We start from the raw sequence: 20,092 nt of genomic DNA on the forward strand, positions 1-20,092 counted from the left end.
GCAGAGTTTGTTTTTGTTTATTTAATATTTTATTTATGGAGCACAGATGGAATTATACAGAAGACTGGTGAGACCAAATGTAGTAATGATTGCAACATGGCTTCATGACTGTGTATAGTTATGGATCACTACAGCCAGCAAACAAATGGCATATATTAAACAACATTTTAGTCAATCATAATAATATAAACCATGAACCATTCAATCATTACCATCTCAACTCATGACAAGACAAATAGAAAGGGGTAATGAGAAAGAAATGGAAAACGAAAACAAACTGGGACTATTATACCTAACATAATACAAGAAGTGATGTGAGGTTATGAAGCCAGACACACCCAAATAAGCATTTAGCAAAAACAACGTGAACATTTGTTAAACTTTAAGTGCTCTAAATTATCAAATTGATCATAATTACCTCGGTATTTCTTGTCCTACTTCAAAACAAAGTTATCTCTAATGTAGCCCATTTAGTTACACTGTGTAACTAGTCCCCCATTAAAGTTGTCCTTGTTGATTTCCATACCATCAGTATCATTCATTTTCTTGAGGCGTGCATAAATATAAGTTTTAAAAAGCTCTACTGTCATATTGAAGGGCTGCAGAACTTGTGCTCCATAACCCCTGTGGTATAACAAAACTAGTTTGCACAAATTCTGCTGAAATAACTTTATTAATTCAGAGGCAAAACATAATAATTGCTTGTTTCAGAATTGTAATCCATTGCTAATTTCTATGTCTATTTAGCTTATTTAGTTCCTATTTTAGTGAAACAGTCATCCTTCTAAAGTAGAAGATGCAGGACATCTCACAAGAGATTATTACAAAACAAGCTGCTTTGCAAAATGTCATACCCAACCCATTTTGTTTACACTACATTGAATTTAGATTGAGAAGTTAAAGAAAAGTAAATAAGTTATTATTTAAGGCCTGCTTCTACTAATAATTTCCAGACATTAAAGGCAAAATTTTGCTATTAGAGTACCTTACCCTGATGTTATATCAATCATATCCCACAACGAGCTCCCAGTATCAGTATCAAATTTTGGATTATTGTGAAGGTATCTTGTGGTACCAGGGTAAATTGGGTATAGGGTAACAAAGGTGAACATTTTCAATTCCTGTACATTGTGAAGATTCGGTTTTAGAAAGTGAGGAATACAATTCTCACTTTCTAAATGGCTGACTGTAAACGGGCACATAAGGCCATATCTCACGTAATTCCAGCACTAAAGAGGAGATGCATAATTCTGCAACAAAATATCCACCATCTATCTTTATTTAATGCTGAGAACCATGTTACACTAAGATCACAATTACAAATGATGGTTCTCATTGGGATATGTGCAAGTCTGCTAATGTCCCTGCAAACTTAAATGAAGGTGGAACCTTCAAATAATTGGATCTCTAAATTAATATGGCTAAATAACTCCCTAAGGAATTATAGTTTGGAAATGTAATTAAGAAATAAAAAATAAATATTGTAAGTAAAAAATATGAAAATACTCACTATCCACCATTGTGTATCACTCATGGTATTTTGACACTCAATCCTGTCTATATGACAAATGTCACAAAATGCTGAACCCTGTCTAAGCATGTTTTCTGTATTGATTAAGGATTTTTTAGTCAACGTGTGATACAAATGGTCTATTCGTAGCATACCTTGCATTCACTTTAATTATTTAATGTATCTAAAAAGTAATAATGTGGCATTTAGCAACAACCTGTGAGCTCATTTATTATTGTTTAGAGATATTTACCTCCCCTGACTACCCACTTATGCATGAAGGTACTACAGATAATTACCAGAACATTTCTTTCTGAGATTCTTTTTTAGATAGCTGTATAAGGGGGTTCCCCCTTATTTTGTACCAACCTTCCTAAACAAAACTAGAACAGTTGTCCTATAAATAAGCCTGCTAAGATCATAATGTAAAAATACAATTTAAACTGTCCCACCAATCTTTTACAAACTCTTTGAAAAGGATGTGTTTGTTTAGGTAATATAATTCCCATGTACAAACCATACACAGGAGTCAACATTTGTAAATCTATAATGAATGCAATCACTGGGTCCTTAAAGGGCTCCAGCATAAGAGTGTTCAAAGTTGAATACATGGATGAAAGCTTCAAGCAATGTTGAAACATTACCATGTGCACCCGATCTAAGTTAGAAGTATAGGTTATTTTCTCTTGAATTTGGAAGTGAAAACACTCACCAACACTTCTTTTCATAACTGAAGAATCATAATGATTTTCCAGGTGTAGCAATATTTTTAGAAAGACGGTCCTGGTAAGTTTGGGGTAGTTTCAGTTAAGGCATTTGTCATAATCTCTGCATCAACTTGATCAGCATCATCAGACTATGAATTCTGCTAAGTTCACAGCAGTTTTAGTCATCTCATTGTGTCCCAAAAGGATATTGCCTTCCACCATTTTGGTTCAACTAATCATGTGACATGCTTGAGATTCTCTGATTCCATGAGATACTATACTACTAAAACTCTTGGTCCACACCCTCCAGTTACTCCCTATTGGGATGTCTCCTACATGGTGTAAAGGCATGTTCCCCTGCCCCAACTGTGCATACATCTGGGGTCCTGACTTTATTTTGTTTTGGTTTTTAATCTACACGTGCACAGGCCTAGGCCTGACCCTGACACCCCCTTCTGTCTCTCTCTCTCTCTGCCTCTTTTTATACTTCTCCCTTACTCTCTACCCCACAGCTGTTATCCTCTATGTTTACTGCAGATTCAACCTCCCCTCTTTCTCTACCTCATCTGCCTCTCAACTTCGCCACTTTCATCTCTAGACTGCTTCTCTCTCTATTCTTCAACCTTTCCACTCTCCTTTTCTTTTTTCATTTCTACTCTCTTTAGCTGACTTGTCTTTCTAAGCCTCCTGCCTATTTTTCTGCTTCACTGTTCTCAGTAAATATGCTTCTCTCCCTTTCTCACCTCACTACCTCTGAATTTCTCTACCTCTCAGTCCCTCTACCTCTATTGCTCTCTTACCTCTCCCTACCTCACCCCTTGTGGCACCACATGCCTTTCTCTACATTTCCTTCTTTTTTCTCTACATCACTCTAAAATCTTACCTATATCTCTACATCGCTTTTGCAATTTACCTTTCTTTCTACATCCATGTATCCATCTTTCTGGCTACCTCACATTTCTTTCTTTAACTTGCATCTCTCCTTATATGGCTACCTCATCTCTATACCTCCCTTCTTCCTCTACTTCACTTGCCTCACTGTAACATTCTTTATCCTTCTCTGCCCTTCTCCTTTGTCAGGACCCACTATCATTTCTCCTAATCAGCAGATTTGGGAGGAGCTGTCTAGCCAAAAACCAGAAGAGGGGAGGGGCAAGGCAGATAAAGAGAGAAAGAGGGGCAAGGCAGAGGAAGTGAATTAGGGAGAAAATTAGCCGATTTCACCTGGGGCAATAATTAAATCCTTTAGCAGTGAGAATTTCAATTGTGAGGGGTGATTTCTTTGCAATTCTGAATATATATCTGATAGAGACATCTAGCTGCAGATTCTGTACCTTAAAATTATCCCAGGCGCCAGACTGGATCGGGAATATTTTTCATGAGCAGTACCCCTGCATGCCGAAAGGGGGCATCATTCGGCTCCATGTGGATCTTCAGCACCACCCAGGCATAGTGAAGTCAGTTCTTTTCTTTCCACGCCAGCCAGCTCCAATCCAGGAAGAGGTGCCCCTTCAGTCAGGTTTTCCTCCTGGTGTGGCAGGATTGTCATCTAGGAATGCTGGCTTCTAGCACCTGGGGTGCCTGTCACCAGCCGATGTTGGTGACTGACCTGCATCTTGTTTACCTGTGGCGCCTCAAGTGAGACCACAACCCAAAGTCATGCTCCGACTGCTGTGCGATGAACTCAAAGGCTTTGAGGCTCAAGCTCATGATGGCCCGTTTAACAACTGTGAGCTGGTCGATGTCCTGGTCGAGAGCAGGTTCTTGGGATCGGTTGCGGTGTCCGAGATCATCATCCCATTCAAAATCTTTGGGAGACTCAGGTAACCTGAAACATAAGAAGGGGAAGTCATTGAAGCGCACTTCGACTTCTCAGTGTCCATCAGCCGAAGAGTCGCAGGAGTGTCTGTATTCGAGGCCTAACTGAGCAGTTGAGTCTGAGCCTGGGCCAACTCTGCGCATAACCAAGTTTACGGGAGCCAGAGTGACTACCACCCAACTGAAAGAATTTTATGATGCCATACATGCTGTATTTGAGCAGCCCGACCCCACTGGTGTGCCACTGGGCCCAGTGGGGTCAGCAGGAGCCCCTGCTGTTTCTGCGGTTGTCGCCCTCGGCACCAGTTGGGCCGAAGGATCCACTTCTAGATCCGGACCACCGCCGATCATGCCACCTCGACCTTCCCCAGCACCCTCTGGTGGTGCCACCCCCATTTTGATCCCCAACTCTGATATGGAGCAGGAGAGGCGATGCTGTATCCTGCGCCATCGGAAGCCTTGCCTCCCAGATTGTATCCAGAGCCCTATTCCTATGGGCTAGGACTCAGGAGGCATGACATGGACTTGTATGAGGAACTGGGTGAAGCTAGTGGTCTGGATACTTCCCCAGATGCTGGCATGATATCAACCCCTACCGTAGCTGCAGAGAAGGGAGGGTCTTTTTGGTATTTTGCAATGCTGGTGCGGAGGGTTGAGGAGGTCCTCAACCCTCAGTTGCCCTCAGTGGCAGTCAAGACTAATGTCTTGACACAGGTGCTTCATGCAAGAGTCTCCCTCTCTCCTCCCTTTTAATGAATCCCTCAAAGATGTCCTTTTGGGTATACAGGGGCTCCTGTGAACAGGACAATTGCCCGTCACCACTGTCCTGCCCAAGGGGACCCAAGTTCCCTCACGCAACACCCCACCCCACCCCAGAGAGTTAGTGGTCCAGGCTTCCACCGCCATTAGAACCCTGGCATATTCCCTACTGCTCCTCCATATAGGGAAACCAAGAGGCTGGAGACACTTGGGCAGAAGACGTTTTCTTCTGTCAGCATAGTATTGCATGCCATTTAGGACGCTTCTTCCACACTCTGTGGGATATGGTTGCACAAGTGCTGCCTACGGTCCCAGGGGAGGCCTGGGCTGTGCTTTCCCAAGCAGTAACAGATGGGATAGATGCAGTGGAATTCATAATTCAATATGGACTCGACACAACAGACTCGCTAGGCAAAGCGTTTTCATCGACTGTGGCCCTTAGGCGCCACGCCTGGCTACGTACTACTGGCTTTTCATGGGATGTCACGTCTTCTTCGATGGACATGCCTTTTGATGACTCCCATCTCTTTGGAGACAAAGAAGACTCGGCACACAAGAGATTTATGGTCAATCTGGCTACAGCCCAGACCTTGGGGTTGCCTCCTGCCCGTGCCACCCTCAGTCCACTGCTTAGCCCTTTTGTGGCAACAGAAGGGGCTACCAGTCATGCCAGTTCCTGCTCAGCCACCGTGCCACGCTTGCTCCACAGCCCCTGCACAGTCGAGGGCCAGGTATCCACAAGCCACTGGGATCAGGCAGCCAGAGTCCACCATCCCACCCGCAGCTGCAGCCTCCAAACACTCCTAAACTGCCCTCATACCATCACAGGCACCCAGTTGGTGGCAGGGTCCATCATCACCTGCCCCACAGGCAGTCCATAATACCAGACAGGTGGGCTTCGCAGTTGGTCCGAAAGGGCTACTCCCTCCCCTCCCCTTCCTGACTACTCCCCCCACCTCATGCTACCATCTCAAGATAGGCTGGCAGCGAATCATCTTTCTCTTTCAGCTCTCTTGGTGAAGGGAGCCATGGAAAGGGTCCTGATGTCAGAAGTGGGTCGTGGTTGCTATTCCCGCTACTTTCTGGTGCTAAAGAAGGACGGAGGCCTTCGTCCTATCCCAGACCTACGGCCCCTTAACTACTTCAGCAAGAAGGAGAAATTCAAAATGCTCGCCTTGGCTCAAGTTCTGTCTGTCCTGAACCCAGGAGACTGGGTGGTACCGTAGGACTTGGAGGACGCATATTTTGATATCCCCGTCCTGCTTGCACGCAGACGTTACTTATGGTTCACGGTCTGCCATATGCATTTTCAGTTTGCCTTGCCCCCTTTTGGATTGACCAGCTCCCTCGGGTGTTTACCAAGGTGATGGCGGTGGTTGTGTCTCGTCTGTGGAGATCAGGGGTGTCAGTCTTCCCATATCTCGAGGACTGGCTATTGAAGGTGGGTTCACCCCAGGCTGTGATCTCCCACCTCCAGACTACGAGGAACCTCCTACATTAGCTGAGGTTTACTATAAATGTGCCAAAGTCACACCTGCCTCTCTCTCAGATGTTCCATTTAAATGGAACTGTTCTGGACATGTTGCATTTTTGGGCTTATCCTCCCAAGCGGCAAGTCCAGGATATTCAGGCTATGATATCGATGTTTCAGCCTCTATCCTGGATTTCGGTGGGAATGACTCTAGGCCTGCTGGGCTCATGGCCTCCTTCATCCTACTCATAACACATGCAGTGGTGGCTTTTGAACTGTGATTGGGTCAGAGGCAGATCCCTTTCTCTTCTCCAACCAGTTCTGACAGTAGTGACAGATGCGTCACTCCTGGGATGGGGCGGCCATGTGGGAGAGGTGGGGATCAGAGGCGTCTGGTCTCCAGCGGAGTCCAGGCTCCATATTTATCTTTTGGAGCTCAGGGCAATCAGGCTAGCAATGAAAGCATTCCTTCCCTCTGTCAAAGGGAAAGTGGTGCAGATGATCACAGACAACACCACCGCCATAAAGTACTGCAACAAGCGGGCGAGGTGGGGTGGTGTCTTGGACTCTTTGTCAGGAGGCTGCACCTCTGGACATGGCTGGAACATCAGGACATATCCCTGGTGGTTCAACATCTGGGGTGCTCTCTGAGTACCAGAGCAGATGAACCCAGCTGTCAATGCATGGCCAATCACGAATGGCACCTCCATCCGGAGGTGGCGCAAGGTCTCTTTTAGCAGTGGGGAGAGCCTTGGTTAGATCTGTTTGCCTACGCAGAGAATGGGCAATATCAGCTGTTTTGCATGTTGGAGTTTTCAAAGCACACTTGTTTGGCGATGCTTTTCGTCTCAAGTGGAACTCAGGCCTCCTTTATGCTTTTCCGCCAATAACACTTCTGCTCAGAGTTCACAAGAAGATCTAGAAAAAACAGACCCAAGTAATTCTAGTGGCTCCAGACTGGGCACGAAGAGTCTAGTATCATGAGCTCCTGAGCATTGCCATCAATCCTCCAATCAGACTGCACCTTTAGGAGGCTCTTCTGTCACAGCATGGACTTGCCACGCACAGGTTCTCCACCCAAACCTGTGTAGTCCACAACTTCTTGCATGGAGTTTGAGTGGCGGCAGTTGACAGCTTTTGACATTCTGCTCGAAGTCTGTAATGTTATCTTGGCAGCCAGGCGTCCCTCCACAAAAGGGTATATGCCGGTCGTTGGAACAAAATTTGTGGCATAGTGTACAGACAGGTCTGTTGACCCACTCTCTGCACCTCTGTCAGCGGTTGTTTTGTTTGCTCTTTCTGTAGCCCAGCAGGGCTCTGCTTTGGGAACCCTCAAGAGTTACTTGTCTGTTATCTCTGCTTTCCTGAGATTATATAACAAACCCTCTTTGTTTAAATCTCCTGTTTTTGGTAGATTCCTGAAGGGTCTTACCCATATGTTTGCTCCTTTCGAGCCACTTGTAAAGAAGAGGAGAGACTCCACTGCCTGGGCCCAAAAAGAGTGTTGGCATTCGATCTTGATCGTACCAAAGAGTTACGTGTGGATGATCAACTCTTTGTGGGTTATGTGGGTGCGAAGAAAGGTTGGGCAGTGTAGAAAAGAACCATCTCTGCATTACAATGTGCTACTCATTGGCTAAGAAGTGACCCCAGGGGGTTTGCGTGCTCACTCCACCAGAGCAACAGCTACAACCACTGTGTTAGCATATAGAGTTCCAGTCTTGGGCATCTGCCATGCAGCAACGTGGGCGTCATTGCACACGTTCACCAAACACTACTGCCTGGACAGTAGAGTCCAAAGAGACAGGTACTTTGCCCATTCCGTCCTGCAGGACTTCCTAGTATGATCTTAGTTAGCAGATACACCTCCGAAGATGGCATTGCTTGGGTATCTATTCTAAGGTAAGGAATCTTCAACTAAAGGTCTTTATCAGATGAACAAGTTACTTACCTTCGGCAACAAGTTATCTGGTAGAGGCATATTCTAGTTGCAGATTCCTTTTGCAGATTCCTTACCGACCCACCCATCCTCCAGGCTCTGCATACTGATTTCTAGGGACAGGGACGTCCCTTACAGGGCCCTAGTTCTGACGCCCCAGGGTCAGTGTTCTTCATGGCTCTGCACTTCTGGCATGAAAAGTTGTGAAAAGAAATTGACGTCAGCGCGCTGGGGTGGCGCCTACAAATGACCCGCAACATCATATGTGGCAAATACGATGAACGTGGAGTAGATCTACGCCACCTAATGGCACGCAGGGGTAATGCTTGAGAAAAATCTTTGGATCTAGACCGACGCCAGCGGTAAGGAAACTGCAACTAGAATATGGCCCTCATTATGACATTGGTGGTCAGCTGACCACCACGCCGGCGATGGCAGTAGTACTGTCGCCAGGTCTGCGGTGAAGACTGCCAAATTATGACCATGGTGGCGATCCCTCCCATAGACAGCCAATGTACCACCCCAACCACCAGTGCGGTCCGACCACTGACCACGGCGGTAGCCCTCTTCAGGCAAGTCAAAAGACAACAACCCACCCACCATATTATGACATAGCAGACCACCAGGATTTCCGGGGCGGGATCACTGCCACCAAAAGCCTGGTGGAAACACATCATAAAAAAGGAGACACTCACCTTCAAGGACACAGAGGAGTCAGCGGCTGCCATAGAACCAGAACTGGAAGTCATCCCGATGCTGTGCCACGCGATGGCAGTCCAGGAGTACCAACGTAAGGTCAAGGCAGGAAAGGAAAAGGTTTTTAGGACCAATGGGGCTAGGTGTTGGAACAGGAATTGGAGTGGAGGTAGAGGGAGTGGTTGTAGGAGGAGGAGGTGTGCTTGACTTGGATGAAGGTGCATGTACAGTGTGCATGTGCGAGGTGGATGGCTGTTGGGTGTCTGAGTGGGAGCGTTTATGTGTCCTTGGAGGGGGGCAGACACGGTGGGGGAAGACAGACAGGACTTGTGTAGGTATGTTGTGGTGGTATCTGCAAGTGAGGTGGGTGTGCTGCATGAGGTGGTGATGGTGGTGACTGCGCATGTGGGGTGCATGTCTACTTTTGTGGGGACTGTGGCCAAAGCTGTACAGGTAGCAGGATCTGGGACTGATGATGCAGTGCTTGCAGGTGTGAGTGTTGATGTGACTGTGAGGCAGGAGGTGGGGGAGACAGTGGAGGCAGTGGCTGTTGTAGTATGTGCATCTGGGTATTGGCTGTGTGTGTGCTTGTGCAGTGTGGTGCCTGTGTTTGTTCAAGTCCTGTCGTTCTGTGTGCGTGCTTGTCAGATCGTGTGCATTGGATGGGTTGGGGGAGAGGGCTATGGGACTGGGAACAGGTAGTTGGAGGGGGCACAGAAGAAACAAGGACACTAGCAGCCAACAGAGAGGAGGCCAGAGCCTGAAACTATCTCTATAGGGCAGCCAAGCCACTGTGAATGCCCTCCAGGAAGGCATTGCATTGCTGCATCTGGGATGCCAGGCCCTGGATGGCATTCACTATGTTTGACTGCCCTACAGAGATGTATCACAGGAGGTCAATAGCCTCCTCACTGAGGGCAGCAGGGCTGAGTGGGGCAGGTGTGAGGTGCCTGGGGTGAAGGAGATGCCCACCCTTCTGGGTGACCAGGCACGGGCAACTGGGTGGGGGGCTACTGGGAGGGCGGCACTGGTACGTGGGTGGTGGAAAATGAAGTAGCTGAGGTGGTCCCAGAAGGGTCCGCCACCACCAGGGAGCTCCCATTAGAGGAGGAATCGGAGTCTGTAGTGGTTGCTCCTGTCTCCCCACTGGTGCCCCCCTCGCCCTCCAACCCACAGGTCCCGTCACCGTCTGTGTTCTCTGCCTCCTGGGTCCCATGGGATGCAGCTCCCCCACTCACTGATGCCCCTGCTACTATGCCAGATGATGATAATGCACACAAGGACAGGATGAGAAAGGGAGAGAGAGTGGGAGGGAAAGAAAGGGAGCACCGGGTCAGTCACAGCACCGACAGCACATATGACATACACATCACAATCACTCACTGGGACTTACTTTGCACAGTATGTACCACAGTGACAAACCATTACCTAGGTACAACAGCAGTAAGGAACCCAAACACTACCAACTGCACACCTACTGGGACTAACTATGCCCTGTCAGCCATGATATGCTAGCTACTTAGCAGTACCAAAAGATGCATACCACCCTACATAGCTAAGCAGGACCACACAGGAATATCTAAACCAGCATATTGGGGCATCCACTGACAGGAACTTTGCACCCAAACCCCATGGCAGGCAACATATACAAAATACAACACAGTCTGTACTCACTCCTTTGTGGCTGCTGTGCTGCCCTCAAGCACCCATCCAACTCCGGATTGGCTACCACCAGTATGCGGACCATTAGGGAGGTCAGGCTCCAACGGGCACCCCGTCCTCGTTGGGAAGCCGTCCCCAGCTGGGCCGCCACAGTCTTCCCGGTCCAGTGTCTCAGGTCCTTCCAATGTTTCCTGCAGTGGGTGCTGCGCCAGCTGTGGACCCCCAGGGTCTGCACGTCTTTGGCCATGGCACACCACAACCCATTTTTTTTAATGGGTGCTGACCTGCAGACGAAACACAGACAGGAGGACACCATGAACTTTACAATCCAATCGGTCACACAAATGGCTCACTTACTGCATTTGCCCCTCATCAAGTACACACATGACCCATACCTCTGCATACACATTGCATGCTGCCAAACCTCCACCCCCCAAATGACACACTGCCAGCACACACATACATCTACATGCAGCTATGTTGCATCCAACATACCCATTATGTACTCACCTGTTGGTCTGGAGGCCCATACACTGCCCATACAGGCGTAGAACCCCATCTACACGTTTCTCCAACTCCTCGGATGTGAAGGCTGGGGCTCTTTCCCCTGTATCGTGGCCCATCGCAGGTTCCAGACACAGGTCACAGGAGCACATGCATTGGAGATGTAGTACCATGGAAAGTCAGGAATCAAGTGAAGTGTTAGAAAGAAAATGGTGGTCACGTCCGCGGTGACGAACACCGTCACCGCCGGAGTTGATCATCATTGGTTCCTATACTCCATAGAGCCCCATGTTAGCATATGAGGAATTGCACGGCGGTGCAGACCGCATTCTGCAATGACACCTAACGCCAGCAGCGTGAGGTCACTTCCACCTGTCCCTGCATACAGGACAGGCGGTTGCCAGTTCCCACTGCTGGTACTCATGTTGGGAAGATATATGTGCGTCATTGGTATCGACTGTTCACACCTAAACAATTCCAGTCTCCTACATGCTCTGTGTACTATGATGTAGTGTGTCCATATGTCCTGTAGTCACACCGATCTCACTTTTGGCTCACTTAGATACCAACCACTGCGGAGGATGAGGATGAGGAGGCAAGCACCCATGTACAGACCCTTAGTGGACTTGGCTACACTGGAGGACCGGCACATCATACTAACCGTTCGGCTGGACAGGGCCACCATTGCTGAGCTGTGTGCAGAATTGGAGCCTGACCTAATGCCTGTCATCTGTAGCACTACAGCTATTCCCCCTGTAGTACAGGTACTCTCAGTGCTCCACTTCCTGGCAACTGGTTCTTTCCAGGTGACTGTAGGCTTGGCTGCAGGAATGTCACAGCCAATGTTTTTATTGTGCTTGGAAGGGTTTTGGCTGCCTTGCTCAAACACATGAGAAGCTATATTGCATTCCCCCAGAGTGAAGACTTTCCCACTCGGAAGGCTGGATTCTACGCCATGGGACACATACCATATGTGATCGGAGTCATTGACAGGGCCCATATTGCCTTGGTCCCTCCCAGGGCAAATGAGCAGGTATACAGGAATAGGAAGAGTTACCACTCAATTAATGTCCAGATGGTGTGCCTTGCAGATCAGTACAACTCCCATGTCACTGCCAAGTATCCTGGATCTGTGTATGATGCTTATGTCTTGAGGAACAGCAGCGTTCCACAGGTGATGGCAAGACTAAAGAGGCACAGAGTGTGGCTCGTAGGTGAGCATGAGCCTTCACACAATATTTTGGCAGTGTGTGGGAACTGGTGATGTACACCATGCCAATGTGAATAGGTAATGTGTGTCCCTCACTACTTCCAGGTGACTCCGCCTACCCAAACCTGTCCTGGCTGTTGACCCCTGTTAGGAATCCGAGAACAGTCGCTGAAAATACAATGTGGGACATGGCCGTACCAGAAGGGTTGTAGAACGCACATTTGGCTTACTGAAAGCCAGGTTCAGGTGCCTCCATTTGACAGTTGGGTCCCTATGCTACACCCCTAGGAATGTTACCAGATTGTGGTGGCATGCTGCATGCTGCACAATTTGGCCCTCAGACGCCATGCACCCTACCTGCAGGAGGAGGGGGTGATAATGCACTCGTGGCAGCAGTGGATACTGAGGACAGTGAGGAGGAGGAGGATGTGGACAACAGGACACGTATCATACAGCAGTACTTCCAATGACACACAGGTAAGACTTTAGAGCTGCTACATTCTCCATTTCTGTGGAGTGCTGTGTGCCAGCTGTGTTGAGGGAATCACTGCATTACACTTTCAAATGACTGTCACTTATGCCTTCCCTTTTTGCAGATGTTGGTGTGGTAACAACAGTGTACTGATGTGATAGCTAGAGACTGCTTCACAACATTTGTTTGATGGAATGACATTTTACCGGACATTTGCACAGTATGATACAGTCCATTACCCTGCACATTTCTGTCTGAAAAAGCACAATTGCACCAGTTGTGTTCAAGGGTGTTTATTGAAGTGACAATAATGAAGGGACAGTGCAATAGAGTGGGTTGGTGGTTGAGATAAACCTCAGTGTAGTGGTCCATTTGGTCAGGAGCACAGATACATTGTCCATGGGGCCATAGGATGAGGAGCAATCAATCAATCAGGAATTTGTAAAGCACACTACTCACCTGTAAGGGTCTCAAGGTGCTGAGGAGGGGAGGGGGGACAAAGGGGTGGGTAGGTGCTGCTACTTCTTGAACAGCCAGATGGAAGTCCAAAGTGAACAAGGTGACTCAGTGGTACACAAGGGGGACATTCTGGAGGGGATAATTTCCTGGTGGTGGTCTTGGTCTTGGCAACAGTCTCTGGTGTCTGTCTGGGTCACAGGGAACATTTGCGGGGTGGTTCTTCTGCTGTAGAGGGAGGGATGCTGGTGGCCTGTGTGTCCTGTGGCAGGTACTCCTGTGCACTAGCTGCAGCAGATATTGATTGCTGCTGAGTGGAGTGACTAGTGGTAGTGGGAAGCTGGTGTACACTGTTCTCCCACATGCTGTTGGCCATGTCATCCAGCACCCCTTCAGTGGAGGTCATGTTGGCATTTAGGCCCTGCAACTGGTGCATGTCCTCCTGGTGGTGTACCCCCTGCAGCCGCTTGTGCTCCTGTATGATGGTGATGACCTGGCCCATCTTGTCATGGGATTTTTGGTATGCCCCCAGGACATGTGTGAGTGCCTACTGGGCAGTCAGTTCTCTGGGCCTGGCCCCCCCGGTGCACAGCTGGCCTACCACTACCCTGGCCCCCTGTGCCTGTGTCCCCTGAACGGTGTGCCCACTCCCACTTACACCAGGACCTTCTTCTTGCCTTTGTGGTGTCGACTCAGGTCACTGTACAGGTGGAAACACTATTTATCGACGTGTCCTAGGACAGGGGATTTGGGATGTTTGGGTGGCTGCTGTGGTGCATGAGTCGGGCAGTCCTGTGGTGGACTGACTGTGGGATGTTGTAGCCGACTGACCTGTGGTCCCAGAAGGGCCGGGGAGTTCATCCAGCTCGGGACATCCAGAGTTGCTGTCATCACTGGGGGCATCTTCTGGTGGGGGACTGGGTTGCCGTGGCGCCTGCTCGTGGCTGACATTGGCTGGGGCACCTGTGGGGATGCAAGTGATTTGTTAGGGTCGTTATCTGTCACATTTTCTGCATTACTACCTTTCCCTATGGGTTTGGTGTTGTCCTCCCACCTTTGGTAATGTCTGGTGTTGGATTGTGGGATTGGTAGTACTACATACTGTCCATGCATTGCTGGTGGGTGTGCATGCCGTGCTTGGAGGGGTGTGCCTGCTGTGCGTAGGTCATGGAGGGGTACAGATTTACCTGTGGTTATTGTGGTGGTGCACTGTATGGGTGAAGTGGGGAGAAGGTTGTCAGGGTAAGGGGATGACATGGCATGCAAGGATCAGTGGTGGTAAGTAAGTAATGGTGACTTACTCGTGCCCAGTCCTCCAGTGAGTCCAGTGAGGCCCTCAGGATGCAGGATTGCCATGACTTGCTCCTCCCATGCTGTCAGCTGTGAAGGAGGAGGTGGGGGTCCAACGCCAGTCCTCATGATGGCAACCTGGTGCCTTGATGCAATGGAACGCACCTTTTCCCGTAGGTCGTTCCACCTCTTTCGGATGTCGTCCCTGGTGCGTGGATATTGTCTCACGGAGTTCACCCTGTCCACCATCCTCTGCCCTAGCTCCATCTTCCTGGCAATGGAGATCTGCTGCACCTGTGCACCAAACAGCTTTGGCTCTACCCTGACTATTTCCTCTACCATCACCGCAACTCCTCCTCTGTGAAACAGGGGTGCTTTTGTGGGGACATACCTAATGTGTATTGCCTGTGTTGTGCAGAGGGTGTTCAGTGTTCTGGTGGGGTGCGTGGTGTGTGATGTGTCACAAATGTATAGGTGGATTTGTTGTGTGTGTGCAGTTCTGTAAAGGATTGGCCCGGCAAGGTGTGGCATTCTTTTTGTGTTTGCAGGGGATTGTGGGCTGTGCGTGGATGTGTTTTATAGGGCTATTGGTGGGTGTGTAGGGTGTGTGTTAATGTGTCAGGTGTGGGGTATTTGAACTAGTCAGTGTTGCCTTGTAGTGGTGACGGGTGCCCAATTCCACCTCGGCAGTGTGCACCGCCAATGGTTGACCGCTGTTGAATGTCCGCTGTGGTGATTCGTGGGTCATGATTTGGAGGGTGGTGTTTTGCTGGCGTAGCGTTTTGGGTGGTGGGTCCAACAGTTTTTCACCTTAGTTGGGTCTGACGGACTTGTGGTTGTGGCAGTTTTCTGTGGGTTTTGTGTTTGTGTGTCATAATCTGGCAGAAGGATTACCGCCTCTGCGGCAGTATGTTGGCGGCCGTCACCACGGCGGTCTTAGCAAGACAGCCAATGTCATAATGACCACCAATGTCTCTACCAGATAATTTGTTGCCGAAGGTAAGTAACATGTTCTTTGCTAATCTTGTAATTGAGTGCATAAAGGGAAAAGAACATGAGTTGGAAACAATTATTTTATATATTATAATTTATGAACATTATCCCCAGAGCCTCCACTCTCACTCAAAAACCTAACGGGCTTGTGTCTTCCCTGCATTTGGACCACGGGTTTAGATGAAATTTGGCTTGTATTGGTATCAGCACTCAGTTATTTGAAGTTTATTTTCAGGCATATGTCACCAGTCACAGTCATATCTAAGATTGCCTTGCGCTAAGAGACAAAAGTTTACAACATTTATGCTTCACAAACATCATAGGTTATGTAACCTTCGGAACACGGGTAGATGGTACCTGGGGATGTGTCCTTAGCGTGACTGATATGCAACCAGGTTACAGCATTTCACTTAAAAGTGGAGGGTAGTCACTTCCAGGTTAAGGCAGTTAAGGACAGTTTAAGTAGCAATCAGTAGAGAGAATCCGTGGTTGGAAATGTTTCAAGGTTGTTGTTGCTTGTCCCTACTCCTCTCTCGTTCTCACCCAGCCACTCGCTCCCACGCATTTGCTTTTCTGGTTCTCCTCAGGTTCTCCGCTTACCTTAGAGTATGGCATTTACCTTTTGCAGCTCTTGTTCATCAATAGCTTCTTTGCGGACTTGACTTGCCTTCCCCTTTTGTTACTTGCCTGAGGAGGTACGTTCAAAGTGGAGAGACTGGTTTGCCAGGAACTCAGTGGACCCTAATAAGTGCAGATTAAAGTCTCCCGTGATCATAAAGTCAGGCCTCCTAAAAGGTGGTCAAATCTTGATCCTTTGTGGACAGGGAGATGAAATACCGTGAAGCCCTGTATGTGGAACGGTTGTTCTAGCCAAATCTCCTGTAGAAGGATAAGGTCAAAGGATTGTAAGTATAGTAGCAGCTGGGAATGTGAAGTTGTTTCTCAGTCCATTTATATTCCAAGGGCAAAGAGTGCTCTCCCTGGCTTGTGTGCAGTTCCTGCTTTGTAAATGGGTTGTTTGCCGGCTTTTTATAGTGCTTGCTATCCAGGCCCAGTCTTGTGTTACTTCGACTCCTGACAGCTGAGGTGTGGCTGTTTGAAGTCTTAATTGGACTCTATGCAGGGGAGATGAGCTCCTAGCACCTCTAGTTACAGAATAGGTGCACTTCATGGAGTTCTCATAGCAAGGTCTGGTTTTTTTTTGGCACCTGTGTAGCATTGACTTGGGGTAGCCTGGGTTGTGGAAGGGCAGCAATTTTATCCCCCAGTGCCTAAGTTGTACTTGCTTCTTAAAGACTATCCTGGCAATATCCAGAGACATCCAGGTAGCTTTTTTTGATTCTATGCCTGGGTAGTCGCTAACTTCGACGAATTCTAGGGATAACAAGTCATATGATTTTAAATCCTCCAATCCGTTAATTGCTGTTAATAGCCTTAGTATGTTCACCATGCTTAAGATGTCACCTTGACCTTTGGACTTAGATTCGGGTAAAAAAAGAGAGTCAAACATGTTTCAGCCAGTTCCTGTGTGGGATAATTATGCTTATTTGTAGGGGATTCCGGCTGGACCATGGCGGAATTCGTATGGCAGGCTGGCTTTAACAGGCGATGGCTATTGGGTCAGGCTGTGTATCTCCTGTTCATGATAGTGTCAATGAAGTCGCAGGGTCTATTTGAGTTGATTCTTGTGCTAAATGTTCTTCAATTTTTGATGGTGGAGTACAGTGTGATCTATCCGCCCCCTTTTTAGCACAATCTACTTCTGCTGAAAGCCTCTGTGCAAGGTTGCCAGGAGTTAAGCCGCCCACCAACGGTGAGACTCTCACGTGACTGGGATTGTCGGCTGCACCTGTTTTTGAGCTTAGTAGAATGAGACGACAAGTCCCCGGGTGTTGTTGCGCCATTAGCTAGAGAGTGGGGCACCCCCATGTCTTGAGGTTGACCTGCTCCACAGAGCTCAACTTTGTCTTCCACTTTGTCTTCTGTTGCCTCTGTGCTTCTATCCAAAGCGGCGTGGCTGGATGTGTTATGAGCACATGATGCTGTTGTGATGAGGGGCTGTTGAAAATGATTGCTGGTTGTTTGAATTATACAGCCTGCTCGAAAATAAGCTGTGATGTCAGCCTTACTTTTCCTGCAAGTGTGGTAGGTGATATACTCTCCCCCACATCAAATCAGAGCCGGCCCATCCTGCCAACACCTATCGTCCCTCTGTCTCACTGTCTGGGAGCAATACACAAAGACCAACTGCCAGCTACACCTTTTACTACCAGGACATATAAAAGGTTAAAAGTACATGCCCCACTTTTTATATATACTGCACCATGCCTTTTAAGGCCTACCCTACGAGTGACTTGTGGGTATTAAAAGAGAAGGCTTAGGCTTGGCAAAAGTTTTTTTGCCAGCTTGAAATGGCAGGTTAAGCTGCACACACAGGCTGCTGTGGCAGGCCTGAGACATGTTTAAAGGCTCACCTAAGTGGGTGGCGCAATAAATGTTGAAGACAGGTATGCTCAGACATGGGTCCCAGACACTGTCACTGGAACTAAGCCATACATAGCTGATGAGTCCATAACTAGGGCAAACCCAGTCCTTTGTTGCTTTTGTTCCGGTTCATGGAGGACCAGACTTGGCAGCTCTAGCTAAACTGTGGTCAAGACTGATTTGCATATAGCTGGGTCCAAACTGAGGGGTCATGGTGTGCAAAATAACTGTGGATTGGGATGCGGCCCGAGTAATTACTACTGGCTGAGATTAATTCAAGCGTTCCATACATCACTTTTTGTATACTTTAGTATGTCACCTTAAGTGGGAAGGGTATACCCAGACATAGGTCCCGTACAGACTGTACCTGAAACCAAACTATACACAGGTGATGAGCCCATAATTGGGGTGAAACCCATCCTGTGCTGCTTGTGTTCTAGTTTCAGGAGGACCTGCTTGGCAGTTTGGGCAGGGCTGTTTCAATTGGAGCAGGGTCAAGACTGATTTGCATATAGCTGGGTCCAAACTGAGGTGGCATGGTGTGCAAAATAATGATGAATTGGGATGTGGCCGAGTAACTACAAGTGGATAAGATTAATTCAAGCATTCCATCAATCACTTTTTGTATGCTTTAGTGTAAAGGCTCAGTAGTAGCATTTAAATTACAGGCCCTAGGTCCATGAAGCACCACTTTACTAGGGACTTACAAGTAAATTAAATGTGCTAGTTGGAAATGTTACCATGTTTAGAGGAGAGAGCACAAACACTTTAGCAGTGGTAAAGTGTGAAGAGTCCTAAGGCTAGCAAACATGAAGTCAGCAAAAACAAGAGATTGGAATTCAAAAAGTTGGGGGAAAAACCAAGCCAAGGATGTTGGGTCCAACATGTGTTGCTCTGCAGCTGAAAACAGAGGGAACTACCCACTCTCATGGGAATTCTCATTTCTAAGGCAGAAGAATCCAGAGAGACCATCAGCAATGGCATGATCAGTCCCAGGGAGATGCTCCACCATAAAGTCTGTTCCCTATAGGGAGATGGGCCACCTCAACAGTTTTGAATTCTTACCTCTCATCTGCATTACCATCTGGGGAGTCTGTGGTCTGTCTGAATCTGGAAGTGAGTCCCAAACAGGTATGGTTTCAAAGTCTTCAGTGCCCAGACCACTGCAAATTCTTCCCTTTCTATTGCTGTCCACCCCTGTTCCCTGGGAAGTAACCTTCTGCTAATGAAGGCTACTGGTTGATCTAGGCCCTCTTAGTTTAACTGTGAGAGCATGGTGTAGGAAAACAAGCTTTTAGCAGATTTTCGCAACGTGTTCTCCTTTTTGCTCTTTAGCTACTGGTTTTTGACTTTGAGAGTGCACTGAGGCCTGCTGTCCAGACCTCTGGCGGTATTCTTTCTGTTTTCAAAATGTTATGTTTAATTGGTTACCCTAAACTGGCATGTGCTGACTCACTTATAAGTCCCTAATATATGGTACCCAGGTGCCAAGGGCATGTAAGGTTGGCTGTCCACTGGTTGTGCAACCCTGTGTGTGACAAAGTGAAAACATGACTTTCAGCTGTCATTGCAGACTGAAGAGACTGTGCAGGCACTGCCACATGACTTTGCCATTACCACTAATGTCAACGTCCACTAGTCCCTTAACTATATATATGTCTACTCTAAGGCAGGTCCATAAAGCCCTATGGCTAGGAGCTGTATATTGTTAAGATAGACATATATTTTTGATGTGTCTGTACAGCAAAGCCCTAATGTGTTCATGTTTGCTGAGCACAGTTAACTAGCCTTATAAGGTAGTTGTAGAGTTAACAGGTGACACTCTAATGTGTCTAACTTCTGACTGAGGCTACCTAATTATGGAATGTAAGGTATCAAATTAAAGGGGACTTCAAATGCAACTGAATGGTGCAGTCGACATTTATGTCCAATTTAATGGCGGGCACTTTTGCGAAAGTTGCCACTCATTGACTCAGCTAGTTCAGTGACTTTACAGAGGCACAGGGGCTAAGAAAGGGTTCTGCTCAACTGGGGCAGATGTATGATTGACTCCCTGGCTGGGAACAAAGGCTGTTGCCGCACTGGAGGTGTGACCCCCACCCACAGTATGGGCTGCAAATG

This window comes from Pleurodeles waltl, chromosome 10 (genome assembly GCF_031143425.1).
Source record: "Pleurodeles waltl isolate 20211129_DDA chromosome 10, aPleWal1.hap1.20221129, whole genome shotgun sequence".
Lineage (NCBI taxonomy): Eukaryota > Metazoa > Chordata > Amphibia > Caudata > Salamandridae > Pleurodeles > Pleurodeles waltl.